At 35.1% G+C, this 15194-nt stretch overlaps 1 protein-coding gene across 5 annotated transcripts in view; it reads right to left on the minus strand.

The window, feature by feature from the left end:
- LOC117177653 (eukaryotic translation initiation factor 4B-like) overlaps positions 1-15194 on the minus strand; it is a 334613-nt gene that overhangs the window by 205917 nt on the left and 113502 nt on the right. The gene's annotated exons all lie outside the window — the stretch shown is intronic.

Raw genomic sequence — 15194 nt, forward strand, 5'->3', positions numbered from 1 at the left:
CTACAAGCTATCTAAGGATGGTACTATAGAACGCCACCTCAAGGTAGGCCTAGTGGCGCCATCTCTTGTTCAGGCCGGAAACTTATCAATCCACCCTCGTACATACCTGGGTGTGCCACAGAGCCGCATTCAGGATGTGACATCTATAAAGGATACTCTTCGAAGCAGATACAAACATCTCATCCGACAGATTTGGTCTTCCGAACTGTCGGTGAGGTACAAAGTATCTGCAACGAACATGCTTGCCGCCCCGGTAGTACTTTATTCATTTGGAGTAGTTCCATGGACGAAGAACGAGCTCAGATCCCTTGATATCGGGACAAGGAAGGTTATGCACATGAACAAAAGCATGCATCTTAAGTTCTCCGTTCCGCGACTGTACATCTCACGCAGTCAAGGGGGTCGCGGAAGATTGAGTCTTGAATGTCTTCACAACAGGATTATTCTGGGTACAGCACATAGAGTAGCAAATGGAAGAGACCCTCTTCTTAAAATGGTCAGGAATCACAAAGAAGTGGGCAAAGAAGCGTTTCTGTACAAAGCAGCGGAGGAGGCTGCTGAAACACTCAGACTTAACTTCACTATTAGGGGTGAGCAAAATGCATCAAATCTAATCTATCTCGAGTACTCACTCCTGAAAGCCCGGATTAAGAAAGCACAAGAGAAAAAGTTTCGTGAACAGCTCCTCGATAAGAGGATGCACGGTATCTTCCACAGAAATGTGAAGGATCAGTCAATGTCTTGTGAGCTAACGTTTGCTTTCCTTAAATCGCCCAGATTGAAGTCTGGTACAGAGGGTTTCATTTTTGCATGGCAAGACGGTGTCATTTCCACCTTAACATACCGTGGCCACATTTTGAGCCAAGACATTCCCGATGATAGCTGCAGGGCGTGTCATGCACACCCCGAGCATTTAGCTCACATACTATCTAGTTGTCCAACTCACGCGGGAACGACCTACATTTAAAGGCACAATGCGGCATTAAGAGTGCTTTATTACCATCTCTGTCACTCTTACGGCATTAACCTTAATATCGTTCTTCTAAATGCTCCTAGGGAAATTGAGTCAATTGTCGAGAATGGGAAGTGCCGCATATACTGGAACTTTATATTCTCGACAATTGTTTCTGTTGCTCACTCGAGGCCTGACATGGTTCTTCTTGACTTCGAGAAGCGAACCATGTTCGTTATCGAATTTTCGGCACCAGCTGACAAAAACATCATAGCCAAGGAGAATGAAAAGAAAGGGAGGTATCGAGACCTTATAAGGGAGTTGCAACGATTGTACCCGGAATATTATGTTAAACTGATCGTCTTTATCATCGGCGCTCTTGGAGGTGCCAAACTTTCACTTGCTTATAGCCTAAAAAGCATCCCTGCGTCTCAACAATATGCTAGAACACTTGCAGGAAAAATGCAGAAGGCGGTAGTTCTTGGATCGCTCCGTGTTCTCAGGGTGCACGAAACTTTAGCCGGATCGTCGTATTGATTCCATTACATATTGTAACCACCTATCTCACGGTCGTGAGACGTGGTTGTGGCTGAAATTTTACCGCGATTTCGCAGGGAGCGGGTGCAATTTTCCAGATTAGCACCCGATCCCAGCGAAATCATGCGGTATTCCTTATGATAAATTTTTAATTATATATATATGTAAGTAATGAAAATTATGTAAAATATTAATAATATTGATATTGAATAGCTCCTAATATAGAATCTATTGAATTGAAGATCATACTCTAATTATTATTATATAAACTCCTTATCTTTAAGATCACAATAATGAATTTAAATTTAAATAACATGGATCAAAATAATCAGGTATAATTATTTACAGCATTAATTATAAGTTAATTAATAATTATTCGGGTATACTTACAATTAATCAGTATTTGTAAGTTACAACGCTTATAATACAATTAAAATTTCGTACGCAATGGCGGGGAAGGGGATTCGAACGCACAAACCTAACGACGAATGTCAATTATCTTAACCACTACACTATTACATGAGATGCGATCTGTAAAATAATCTCGAAATGCATTTGTAACTGAGATTTGTTACCTCATATCCATATAAGTCAGTTGAAACAGTCATGGAATACAAACACGTCTTGCTCCAATAAACTCTCAAGGGTACGCAATCTGTGAATAAGTTGTGCCATCCAAAATGGTGTTATTTTTTAAAAACCCCCTTCCTTGCTAAGTGGGAATATAGAGTAATGTGACGACTGTCACAGAAATGTCAAAAAGGAATTTGTTTTAGGTGATGCAATACATCCATAGCCGACTGCGTCGTGAATTCACCCCCTTGGTTCACGCGGATAGTTTGCGTTGTTACGACTTTCGGGGCGAGCTAAGTAAACCGATCGGTTCGGTAGCATGTGCTGATCCTTTGGTAATGTCCACTGTACCACTATTTTAATCTCGGTTCAGTTAATTTTACATATCTTACAGTACGTAATATTAGGGAATAGAGGTTTATTTTACTGAAGGATAACCGTTGAATTAACCTTAATTTCATTGTGAGATTTACGAAATGTTAAGTGATTTGGACATTTTCAACCTCTTATTAAGAGCATTTTATACTGTCACGGTTACAAGAAACCACTTACAATTCTTGATATGTAAATATTACATTTCTTTTTTCTGCGTGTATATACGTAAACGCACGTTTTAAAACTTCCACACTTGTAAAGAGCTCGTAAGTAAAATATTTTAATTTTCTATTTATCGCAGAGAAAACACAACTTTATATTTCGTTTCTTAGAGCATGTTATTAATCAAGATGCGTTTAAGGACAATAAATAAGGATATTCCAATTATTCATTTTGTATACTTGATATTTTAATTGCATGCCTTTCATCATTTATTCGTAATTTATGGTATTAATATCATTACTCGACATAAAACTTCAATTTGACCTTTGCGCCATAAATCGAACAAATTTCGTCTAATACTTTATAATTTCACCTTCTTTGGTAGTAAGTATTGCTTTAAAAAATATGTAAAACTGTCTATATTAATGTGTCGTTAAAAGAAATGTGATCAAATACTTTTTATTTTGAGAAAATTAAATTTTTATGTTTTTCTCATGCGTTGCTTTTTAATTCAGACCTCGGTCAGCGCCACTGCTCGGCCCCAGTCAAATCTCACACCGCTTTTATTCAGTGTAATATGGGAAAAGATCCAGGGGGCTGATTCCGATACTGAAATGCTCTTAACGTCTTCGACAGTAATTATTGCTTTAAAAAATATTTAAAACTTTCTAGAATAATGTCTCGTAAAATGAAATTTAATGAAATCATTTTTATCTCGAGAGAATCGAATTTTTACGTTTTTCCCTTTGCACTTTTTAAATGTAGTCTGTAGTGGATTATGAACAGTAAATTCCCGATTCCTCCTAATGTGCGGCGACAAGATGTGACGTGACTTCAAAACGCTGCTGCTTATTCTCAGCATCGACTAATCATTTTTTTGAAAGCACGTGTGCCAATATCAAATCGAAGTTAAATTCTTCATTTAAATTATTTAAACCATTATTTCAACAATTGACAACAATTTCCAGACCTCATTACAGATATCATGTTATATTTCAGGTTTTATTTTTAAATAAAAATTTCATATTCTATTTTAAAATTTAGAAAACTATTCTTAGTTTCTCTGTCTTCTTTACAGACAATAGAAAGTTGTGAGATCTATGGCGCAACTAATATTATTGGAAAGTTAAATTAATGATTGTTCTAGTATTAATTGTTTTAGATTATTGTAATTTTAACTTCAAATGATTATTTCAAAAATTTGAAAATAGGTAGTTAGTGATATATTATTAATTTATAAAATTATTAAGACAATGTTATTAATAATCATTGTTAATCAACATTCTGAAATCGCGCTTGAGCTTGAAGGTATTACGAAAGAACAAACATAAAGAGGTATCGTATTTTCATTTTTAATTATTGGTCCCTCGCTCCGACTAATGAACGGTCTCGCATAATTAGCATTATGGGTCTGCATAGGTAGAGCAGATATCGCGAACACTGAACTGAAAGAAAACGCTTACGTCCGCCGTAACAAAAATGAGTTGTTTTTTTTGTTGTTCAAAATTAACTTTCTTGTAATAAAAATTTAAATATTGCATTTTTTAGTTAAAAATGTATCTTTTTTAGTATGTATAACTACTTGGCCGAAAAGGACCCCGCACTAAATGTATGGGAAAATAGCTTTCGGTGGATTTAGCTGAAACTTTGTAATTTTTAAGGTTATTAGTGCCGGATGAAATATCCGTAAAAAAAATCCAAAAAATGGACAGTTTTAGCGCTATAAGGCGCTAAGCGCTCAAGATCAGCGAATAAAACGAATTACAACAGATTTTGTTACAAAAGAGATGTCAACATAGAAATCACGGTTCAGATCGTGGTCTGTCATATTTTCGCCTACACCATTGACTCATATAGCGCGCTTCTGAAAACGATCAAACTCTAAGCGCCCAAGATTTTAACTTGACTAATGAATCACTTCTTTAAAGGCAGAAATGGTACCCAAAGTAACTTTAGTAACTAGTGCGCACATACCGATAATAACATTCTACCCTTCGCAAGAGGGTCGAACGCTAAGCGCTCACGATCAGCGAATAAAACCAATCCTAGTAACTTTAGCGACAAAGGCGATGTCACTATAAGAATCATGCATCAGAAAGTAGTCAGTAATATGTTTAGCCAAACCAATGAGTGATATTGCGCGCTTCTCGAAACGATCAAACGCTAAGCGCCTAAGATTTGAACTTGATTAAGCAATTACTTTTTTAAAGACAGAAATGGTATCCAAAGTAACATTAGTAACTAGTGCGTACATCGATAATAACAGTGTACGCTTCACCAGAGGGCCGAACGCTAAGCGCCCATGATCAGCGAATAGAACCAATCCTAGTAGCTTTAGCGACACAAGCGATGTCTGTATACGAAACACGCATCAAGAAGTGGTCAGTAACATGTTTATCCAAAACAATGACAATATGAGTGAACACCGTTGACTGATATAGCGCGCTTCTCAGAACGGGAAAACGCTAAGCACAGAAGATTTGAACTTGACTAAGAAATCACTTCTTCAAAGGCCTTTCACACAAGAAATGACAGACAAACATACCGTCTTCGATGGAAATAATGAGTGAATGCTGCATGATGAACGACTGTCACTTTTTAAAGCAAAAAGCGAACGACTTCAGAATGAGCGACGAACTTAAAGTAGGCCTAATGACTTAAAAAAAGTTGAAACCTCGGCAATAACTTATTATTATATTTAACATATATTAAACAGCATTCACGTATTATTTCCATTGACGATGGTATGCTTGTCATTTCTTTTGTGAAAGGTCTCGAGAGCGGATAGTAATTTTATTGGTAAGCTTAGGAAAAAAAATTCCTATCTGTTCCCTTCTGTATTAATTGTGTTGTATTTCTTATCCTCTTTTTGTGTTTAGTTTCTTGTGTTTATTTGTTTTATTTTGTTGTTTCTGAATTTTTCATTCGTTTTATTAATACATTCCTCTGTCCTTCAAGACCATAAGAGCTTGTTTCTCTTATGGTTTAAAAAATGGCATTCAGAGTTCGAGTTAATTGCTATGTGTGCGACAGAGTCATCAACCAGGACAAACGGCTCGAATTGATGTTAATAATAATCCTGATAGGCAAAACATTGCAATTTTTAGACGCCTTCAACTTCGAAGACCACCACTTGAAGTCGCCGATGAGAGTAGGTTATGTTTCAATTGCAATCAATTGATTCGCAATGAGATAGAGGAGCTCCAACGTGACCCTGGCTGTTTAAGACTGAATGTTCTTACACAAATAGGCAGGCAAACGTGCATCTTCTGTAATGCTGATGCTAATACTCCAAGGCTTTCAATTGAATGTAGAGTTAACACTTTTATTGCCATGGACATTTTCATTCCAGGAGAAAGAAGAGCATGCTTAAATCATTTGGATGAACATGGTTTCATCTTAGGCCCCTTGCTTCCTGGACTACAAGCGATTAACAGACCGTACAGGATTCCGAGACAGCAGTTACTTCTGTATTTGCAGCAACTTCGTAACGAAGCAAATGTTCATGTGGCCGCGGCGTTAATAATGAGGATAGTTTCACTAATGAAGAGTTTGAAGCTATTGCTCCTGTAACAAAGGAACAATTTAGAGAATTGTATGCATTTTGTAATCCTATTCCGCAGTTACATGGACATGGTGCCAGATACGTGAGAAAAAAAGATCTGCTGACTTTCCTTTACAAAATGCGTCAAGGTCTTTCTGATGAATTTCTGAAAGTGATTTTTCATTATTCGAGCCAGCAAGCTACAAGCATGGCCATTTCTACTGTAAGAGAGTCTTTAATGCACCGATTTGTGCCTGTTAACATTGGATTTAATGTGATAAGCAGAGAGGAATTCATTGAAAGACACGTAACATCATTCGTCAATTAACTTTATAATCCACAACCAGAAATTCCGAGAACTATTGCTATCATCGATGGAACTTATGCTTACATGCAGAAGAGCAGTAACTTTCGCGTACTTCGACAGTCATTCTGCAAACATAAAGGACGTCACTTGGTAAAACCTGCTCTCATTGTTGCTCCAGACGGATAAATACTTGAAATACAAGGACCATATATTTCTGACTCGCGAAACAGTGACGCACAAATGCTCATTAACGAATTTGAAAGAGATGTGGAAGGTATGAGAGAATTTTTCGACGTTGGTAATATTTTTATGGAGGTCCGTGGATATAGAGATGCCCAACCACTTTTAGAACGCTTAGGAATTGTGTCAAAGATACCACCCTTTCTCCAACAAGGACAGACTCAATTGGTAACGGAAGAAGCAAACGAAGCTCGGCTAATAACGAACTCTAGATGGATAGTGGAATCCAGAAATGGCCACATAAACTCCATTTTCAAGTACTCGAGAAAACCATTCCGATGGCTCATGTACACAATCTAAGGGACTTCTTTCGCATTGCTGGTGCCATAATTAATCGATACCATCCTGTTATCTAGATGCAAGGCGTTACAGCACAGCTTGCAAGAGAATACATAGCGAGAGCTCGTGAGCCAAAATTGAAGAAATACGCGACATAACAATTGGCGTGTATCAAGTAGAACTTGCCCCATATTACGTTCAAGACAAGCTGCAACGAGAAGAAGATGAGGAGTTTCAACTAGATACGCGACTTAATGAACCTGGTTTGATGAGAGTACGAGTATTTTCTCGTTTTCGAAATGCGACAAGGTACCAGCTATGGATAGCGTTCGATGAGATCGATGACATAGGACCAGACAATAATGAAACGCTTCTCGGTTATTATTGCACATGTAATGCAGGGGCCAGAACTCTTGGCACTTGCGCACATATTGCAAGCGTTTTATGGTTTCTGGGTTATGCACGTCACCAACAACACGTAAAGTATCCTCAAACTTCCTTGCTACAAAGGATTCTAGACGCTGCTAATAGAGGTGAACAAGCGAACCCGTATCAAGAGCAAGAAATAGCTTAATATTTCGCAAAAGCTATTGGGATTGGTTCTATTCGCTGCTCATGGGTGCTTAGCGTTCGGCCCTCTTGCGAAGGGTACACTGTTATTATCGGAATGTGCGCACTAGTTACTAATGTTACTTTAGATACCATTTCTGCCTTTGAAGAAGTGATTAATTAGTCAAGTTAAAATCTTGGGCGCTTAGCATTTGATCGTTTTGAAAAGCGCACTATATTAGTCAACGGTGTAGGCGAAAATATGACAGACCACGATCTGAACCGTGATTTCTATGTTGACATCGCTTTTGTAACTAAATCTATTGTAATTCGTTCTATTCACTGATCATGAGCGCTTAGCGTTGGGCACTCTTGAGAACAGTACAATGTAATTATCGGAATGTACGCACTAGTTACTAATGTTACTTTGGATACCATTTCTGCCTTTAAAAAAGGGATGAATTAGTCAAGTTAAAATCTTGGGCGCTTAGCGTTTGATCGTTTTGAGAAGCGCGCTATATGAGTCAACGGTGTAGGCGAAATTATGACCGACCACGATCTGAACCGTGATTTCTATGTTGACATCGCTTTTGTAACAAAATCTGTTGTAATTCGTTTTATTCACTGGTCTTGAGCGCTTAGCGCCGCATAGCGCTAAAACTGTCCATTTTTTTGGATTTTTTTACGGATATTTCATCCAGCACTTATAACCTTAAAAACTACAAAGTTTCAGCTGAATCCAACAAAAGCCATTTTCCCATACATTTAGTGCGGGGTCCTTCATGTAATTTGTTGGAAATTCGTCTTTTTTGGTCGAAAATTACACTATTTTGTTAAAACTTTATGTATTTTATCAGGGCTTTGCCTTTTTAGGAAAAATTCCACTGTTTTATAATTTTTTGTTTCAAAGATAAATTTTCTTCTAAAAAGTTAGTTTCTTTTTTGCTTGAAACGGTAATTATTCGGTTGAAAACACAACTAACTTATTAAAAATTAAACTATTTTGTTAAAAATAAAATTTTTGTTTGAAAATAAATTTTTTTTAAGTTCCATTTTTGAGTAAAAAATTCAAGTTAATTGTAGAAAATTTATTGTTTTTTTCTCCCCTTGAAAACTTAGCAATTTGACCGAATTTTTCTTTTCCATATAGAAAAATATTTTTTGGTTGAAAATTTATCATTACAATTTATATAAAAATTCATCTTTCTTGGTTGAAGAACTTTTTTTTGTTAAAAGTTCAAGTGTTTTATGAAAATGTTGTCTTTTAGCTTGCAAATTCAACTATTTAGTTGAAAATGCAACTATTTGGTTACATATTCATATTTTTGGCCGAAAGTTCGACTGTTTCTTCGAAGATTCGACATTTTGTACAAAAAAATATTTTTTTTTCGATTAGAAATTCTGTTATTAAAGTTGTTAAAGATTCAACTTTTCGGGCTCAAAATTTAACTGTAATCTAAAAAAATTGTTTTTGTTGCTTAGAAACCCAGCTTTTTGATTAAACATTCAACTATTTGGTTAAAACTTGAACTATCTTGGCTGAAAATAGACTTTTTTGTTCAAAAATGATCTTTTTTGGTTTAAAAGTCAACTTTTTTATAGAAAATTAGCCTTTTTGGCTTGATGATTTAACAATTTGGGAGATTTTTCTTTTTTTTTTTGAGAAAAATCTAGATATTTATTTTTTTTGGTAGAAATTTCTACTACTTGGATGAAATTTTCATTTTTTTTTAAACTCAACTATTTTGTTAAAAGTCTCGCCAGTCTAATTTTTATTTTCCATGAAAATAATTGTATTTCTTAAAAATTGAGCCACATTTTTCAGTTGAAAATATCAATTTTCAACCAAATAGTTGAATCTTGATCCAAAAAAATCAATGAAACTCATAAATTTTCAACTGTAATGATGAATCTTTAACTGGAATAGACGAATTTCCAACCAAAATATACCTAATAAATTAACAACTGAAATGAATAAATGATTTTTCAACTAAAAAAGATAATTTTTCAGTCACAAAATGAATACTTAAATTTTTATTTGAAAAACCAAAAGAATGCATTCTTAACTGAAATACTGGAATTTCCAACTGGAAGAGTTACATTTGTAGTTTAAGAAAAAAAATTAATTTTAAACGAAAACAAAAATTCAACAAAATATTAAAATTTGTAACTGGTATAGTTAAATTGTCAGTAAAAAAATTAATTCTCAGCCAAAGAAAAAACGAATTTTGCATAAAATAGCTCATTTTCATGAAATGAATTTTTAATTCAAATTATGGATCTTCAACAAAAAAGTTAATGTTTTAGCAAAATAGTTTAACTTTCAACCAATTAATTAAATTTGTATGCCGAAAAAGATGAACTCTGAACGAAAAATGTAGTCGTTGATTAATAAAAAAAGTATTAAAATTTTATTCAAAAGAACTTGAATTCCACCCAAAAAGATGTCTTTTTAACATGAGTTGAATTTACTAAAACATGAATTGCCAACCAAGAGAATAAATTTTGTAACATGAACGAAGTTTTCATGAAAATACATGATTTTTCAACTAGATATTTGAATTTTCTACTAAAAACTATACATTTTCATTCAAAAATGGAAAAGTTCAATTTTTAGCTGAAAACAAATTAATTTAAAAAAACAAACGGATTTTCCAGATAAAGTAGGACACCCTGACCATGCACATTTCACAACGGCTGGGTCACTGCATATGACACACATTGAAGCACAGTTTTTAAAGCAGTAATCTACGGAATTTTCAAACTTCAGTAATTTATCTTGTATGTAATCACTTTTCTACCATGCGCATTTGATCATATTGGAAAATCGAGGGGAACAGAACGGTTTATGAGTGAATGATTAGAGTTTGATGATCTTGCGCAAATGTAAATTTATGTCGTACTTGTGGAGAAGAACTATGTCGGAGAAATACCGAAGGAAATTTATACAAGGCCTGAAAAAGAACACATCGAATGTTGAATATTGCCTGTCGTTCCTGCTAGAATAGTGTGTACTTTGAGATATTCTTTTGTTTCCATATTTGGTTCAAGTGTTTTCGAATTTCGATCACCGCACGAATCTAATAAAAATACGCTTTTATTTTTGGATGATAGAAGGAACATTTGTTGGAACTACGACTTCTCTAAGGCAGACATTAACCCTTAAACGGCGAAAGCGCCACTACCGGTACACTGCTTTTAAACAGCCAATAACTAAGACTATTCGACACTAGAAAAAATTGAGACACATATATTTTTATTGCTTAAGATCTCCTCTTTCCGACGGTGCCAATGAAATTCCTCAAAAAATTGATTTATTATCCCAAAATGCAGTTTAAACAAAAAAAAAACGTGATTTTTCGTGCCTATTTCTTTTTGTGAACCATTTTCCAAAGCTTTTCGAGTCTGTAATTAACCTGGAATCTTACTAACCAGTGGAATAAATGTCTAAACTTTGAGAATCCGTGGTTCAAAGATTGATTTTTCGTTTTAGTATTTTCAAAATGGCGTCTTAATGGCAAAATTTTTGTGAAAACATTCATGAATTTTTTTACAATAAACGATGCGCTTTTCGGAAAAATCATCAAGAATAAAAAGTTCTTGTAATCAGCCAAGGAATACGCCTGAATTTTTTCGAAGCGTTTTAACCAATTTTTGGATTTTGCATATGAACAATTTTAGGAAAATTCCAAATTTTGCTCAAAACGCTCCGGAAAAATCCAGGCGTATTCCTCGGCTGGGAATTTTCGAGTAAACCCAGCAAAAAAAAATGCCAAAGCGTAAAGCCTCAAAAATTGCAACAAACTCCGAATCGGAATGGGATTCCGATGAAAATGATGAACGTATCATCATACCTAATCCAGATTACTCTGGCTCTGAAGGGAGTTGATTCATCAGATGACGAGAATTCGGGATCGGAATTTCCCAGACCGAATTTTAAAATTTTTTCACGAATAATAGAATCATCAATTACAAATGCCACCGTAATTTGGAAAATTTGCAACAAGAATAATATAGCTAAATTGAAAACGAAAGATTTCTGTAAAGAAATCAGCAGGAAATATTTGTCGCAATCAAAACTAGGTGATTTCGAAACTCACAGATACGAATCACGAACAAGAGCATTATGTAATAATGAACAATGTCGCCAGAGGACTACTAGATTTTGCATTGATTGCAAAATGTATTGCTGCTTACATTGTTTCTCAAAATTACATTCCGAAACAGCAGGATCAAAATGATTTCAACGGATTGAAATCTGAAATGAAAAAAATTCTCCATAAAAAAAAAATTAAAAAATGTAAAAAAAAATATATATAATCCCTTAAAAAAAAGAGACTATCGATATTCGTCGACCTCCACGTTGATGATAGTTGGGCAACGTAAATTTTGTTTGCAGCAGACGGACGATAGATATTCGTGAATCATTTTACTCTTACACGATGCTTAGAACTATGAAAATTTTTTCTTGAAAAACTATGCGCTTTTCGGAAAATTTGTCAAGAATAAAAAGTTCTTGTAATCAGCCGAGGAATACGCCTGGATTTTTCTGGAGCGTTTTGAGCAAAATTGGGAATTTTCCAAAAATTGTTCATATGCAAAATCCAAAATTTTGCTCAAAACGCTTCGAAAAAATTCAGGCGTATTCCTTGGCTGATTAGAAGAACTTTTTATTATTGATGATTTTTCCGAAAAGCGCATCGTTTATTGTAAAAAAATTCATGAATGCTTTCACAAAAATTTTGCCATTAAGACGTCATTTTGAAAATACTAAAACGAAAAATCGATCTTTGAACCATGGATTCTCAAAGTTTAGACATTTATTCCACCGGTTAGTGAGGTTCCAGGTTAATTACAGACTCGAAAAGCTTCGGAAAATGGTTCACAAAAAAATAGGCACGAAAAATCACGTTTTTTGTTTGTTTAAACTGCATTTTGGGATAATAAATCAATTTTTTGAGGAATTTCATTGGCACCGTCGGAAAGAGGAGATCTTAAGCAATAAAAATATATGTGTCTCAATTTTTTCTAGTGTTGAATAGTCTTAGTTATGGGCCGTTTAAAAGCAGTGTACCGGTAGTGGCGTTTTGGCCGTTTAAGGGTTAAGGGGTAAAATCACATTTTCCGAAATTTTTATTTAAACATTTTTTAAATTTAGCTATTGGAACCTAATTTTGGAAGACTCCTTGTCAAAAAGTATCCTTGCGGTGGTCAGGATAACTTAAGATAGTTTTATCCGAAATACAAAAACAAAATACTTTCTGTTAGCAGTTGAGTATAGCTCGTGATTGTACGAAGGATTAAAAAAATATCAAAATTTGAATTTTTGGCAGAGTTGCATACAAAAAAAATAGAATTTCCGGTAAAATTTACACCACGTGTTGCCTTGTAAAATAAGTTCTGATCAAAGAAAAAAATCTTTCGTTCAATCACTAAACAATCCTATCTAGAAGAGCTGAGCCAAATTTCATTAGTTTTTGAGAAATCGTGTCCACCGACTTCGAAAATAGAATTTTGAGAAAAAGGCGCGCCAGCAGTAATCAGTCTGGTTTTCAAAGCGGCGCATCCGCGGTACACGGGGATACCGAAATTGGGAGAACTGCATAAAACTAAAATATTTTAAGACAGTAACTCTTAGAAATCGAGAGAACCGAGCGAGAAATACAGACAAACAATAGGTAAGCAGATCCCTGGATATACTTGCAACGTTCCCTGTCGGCGTAACCTAATTACACAAATTCCCAAAGACTGTACCTCCTAGAGTTTTATTCCGATTGCCTTGAAAGTTTGGGAGGCTCTTCTTGACATGTCGTGCTATCACATTAAAAATCGATTTTAAAAATGTTCAAAACCCATGTAACCCCTTAACTTACCTGAATTCATACTAAAAGAAGGAGATTGTCGACTTGAACAATTCTTTCTGCACTTGTGGTCCAAATTTTCAGTCTTTTTCTTTCAAAACAATAAATAAGGATAATTACGAAACAATAAATGAGGGTGATACCAAAACACAACAGCCTGCAAATTAGGGTATTTTTGTGAATGAAAAAATAGCTAAGGTTTCCAGAACTTTTGCGGTTTATCAAGGTAAGATTAAACGTCAATCCATTATCATATTTTGGGACCATAAGACACAATTTTAAGGCCTCACATTTTCGCATGATCGGAAGTCGAATGTCGCATAGTTCGAGTTTTTCAATTATGCGCATAAGGTCGTCTACTTCGGCGCATAAATTGCTTATTTTGCGATTTGTGCGTATAAATCGCCATTTTAAGCACATAAATCACTTATTTCAAGGGCAGTTTCAAAATTTTCGGTTTTTCCCAGCTTGAGGTTTATTCTGGTGTGGACGGAATAAGTGCCGACCTGTCAATGTCATTAGTCGCTTGCGTCGCGATAGGCGCACAAATTCAAAACGAGAATTAAATGAATTAAGACAAGGGATAAGTATAGGATTGTGTTTGAGCCTAGAAGGATTGACGGCACTAAGTCACGGTGGCGGGAGGCCACAGTTGCAGACAAGTTACTCGCCGAGTTTGTGCAATATGAGTTGTACACTTGTACATACGTATTTTATCCCTAATCCTTTCTGCTCTCCAGAAGAAAACAAATGCGTACCGGGCGGCAAACTGTTGTAATCCTTAGAGGTTAAGTTGCATTTGAAAAGTAAAATGCAGCGCAATTATTAGTTATTACAATAATGACGGATCATAAGTCAGTGTGTTTGGCAACTCATGTTGACGATTATAAACATGAAGGATTTTACATCTTCGATAAAACTTGACTGGCAACGGAAAAGTACTATTGATAATCACTGTAAGTCAGAACAGCATATCAATAAGAAGAAAAAAGCTGCTCAACAGAATAACTTAAAACGTCAAGCCTCTATTTCGAAAGCTTGAATGCTGCTAAAAAAGTTAAGGATGAAAGGGAGACTTTCATCAGATCAACTGTGAATGCTTTCCTGAAAGCAAATATTCCTCTGACAAAGTTGGATGACCTAAGTTTCGTGATTAACTGCGTGAGTATGTACCTGGTGAGAATTTTTATCAATTTTTCATGAAAATAAATGTATTTATTGACACATTTCGATTCACGAGAAGTATTAGATGTTTTAAAAGCGTATGGAAGTCACCTAACCTCAAATCTGCTGAGTAATGTAAAATACCCAATAAGAATGTACATTGCATATATTGTAAAAATTGAATTCAATTAATTAATTTAATTTATTTTTTATAATGTCAATATGCTATCTATATTTCCTTGGGACTTTTCACGGAGAATTTCGTCAATTCTTCAGGTGGTGGTGATTTGCCTAATGCCCAGTATTTACGGGACACATATGTTCCACGGTTAAAAGCAGATTATGATGAATCTCTGAAAAGTAAATTGAAGGGAAAGAAGGTCGTTATCATGTGTGATGAGACCGCTAACAAGAATGGAGAGGCCATTTTTCTCACACTTTTCAAAATTCTTCCTAGCAATTAAGATCCAGAGCCTTCATTATTTGTTGCATCTGTGAAGATTCTTAGCAATGTTAATGCAGATCATTGCTCTAAAGTGATCTTGCAGATGTGCATTGCTCTTTACTGTATTGTGAAATTGATCAAATTTTATTTTCGAGGTAGCCCTTATTTACCAAGTTTTGGATTGAAAAATCGAAAAATTCCAATTC

Source organism: Belonocnema kinseyi, chromosome 8 (genome assembly GCF_010883055.1).
Source record: "Belonocnema kinseyi isolate 2016_QV_RU_SX_M_011 chromosome 8, B_treatae_v1, whole genome shotgun sequence".
NCBI lineage: Eukaryota > Metazoa > Arthropoda > Insecta > Hymenoptera > Cynipidae > Belonocnema > Belonocnema kinseyi.